Source organism: Sinocyclocheilus anshuiensis, unplaced genomic scaffold (assembly GCF_001515605.1).
Source record: "Sinocyclocheilus anshuiensis isolate Anshui unplaced genomic scaffold, SAMN03320099.WGS_v1.1 scaffold893, whole genome shotgun sequence".
In the NCBI taxonomy this organism is placed as follows: Eukaryota; Metazoa; Chordata; class Actinopteri; order Cypriniformes; family Cyprinidae; genus Sinocyclocheilus; species Sinocyclocheilus anshuiensis.
In genome coordinates, this window is record NW_015555766.1 from 416134 (window position 1) to 417221 (window position 1088).

The window sequence follows — 1088 nt, forward strand, 5'->3', positions numbered from 1 at the left end:
GAGCGGAGAATGACTGACAGCTGCAGCAGAAGGAAGATGAGTTTCTGTAAACCTAAATTCTGTCCCTCACATTAAGATATGGAATGGCTTCAGATGATATAGCTGGGCTCCAGACTGCGACCATTTTTTCTGCCTGTGCGACTAAATTTGTGTGTGCTGTCGCACTGGCGCAACCACCGCGTTGGTGAACTCATAAGCGCTGCAATTTCTGTTGCATATGAGAAACATCAAACGGCAAACGAAACTGAAAGCATAACGAAACCGCACTTAGAGAGTATACTCGCCACATCAGCACGAGCGCGAGGGTGCGCGCAGCAAAAATGACACGCATATTGAGGAAATGATGGATGGTTTTCAAGCGAAAGTCAAGTAAAAGACCGCTTCTTAAACCAGAGAAGGTGACCATGCTGGTATTCTTGTGGAAGAAAAAACATGCTTGTTTACCTCACATTACACTACGGAGGCTCTCTTTTATTTATTTCCTCAGTGTTTGCTAAATGTTCTGTAATTTATTAGTCAGTATATAATACAGCATGTGGTGTGTGCCATGCCTCATCTTAGTTGTTCTTACCGATTTATTGTTGTTGTGCTTTTTAATTAAGAATAACAATGAATCCATCTTTTGTTTTAGTCTTAAAAAGTGAAATATGTATAGATGTACAGCATGTAAGCAAATGAGACAATTATCTTTTCTTGTAAAACGTGACACCAAGATCGCGAATTCGAAAGTGAAAGCATCCGAAGCCTGCGGCTTAACACAGCAAAAGAGTAACTCCCATCCACTTTCGTTTCCATATAACTACAAACTATGATAAAAGTTCATCAGCATGCATTGAATAATTCCATGTTATAAAGCAATAAAAAAAAAATAAAAAAAATATTGCGACCAAATCATGTGCTTGTGCGACCAGCTGAGAAAGTTATTTGCAAAAGAGTGACCAGAGTGACCAATGAGTCTGGAGCCCTGTATAGGCTATACAGTGCATGAAAAGCTAACTGGTGCTCTTCTGTTTCTTTTGGTGTATGACTCCAACTTGTGTCGTATAAAAAGCACAATAATCGCGTTTGTTTAGATCAAATAATTGCGA

The 1088-nt window shown here is 39.5% G+C and overlaps 1 protein-coding gene across 1 annotated transcript in view; it reads right to left on the reverse strand.

Annotated features, from left to right (window-relative positions):
- LOC107674133 (serine/threonine-protein kinase SMG1-like) overlaps window positions 1-1088 on the reverse strand; it is a gene marked incomplete at its 3' end in the record, with an annotated part of 35493 nt that overhangs the window by 11832 nt on the left and 22573 nt on the right. The window lies entirely within an intron of this gene.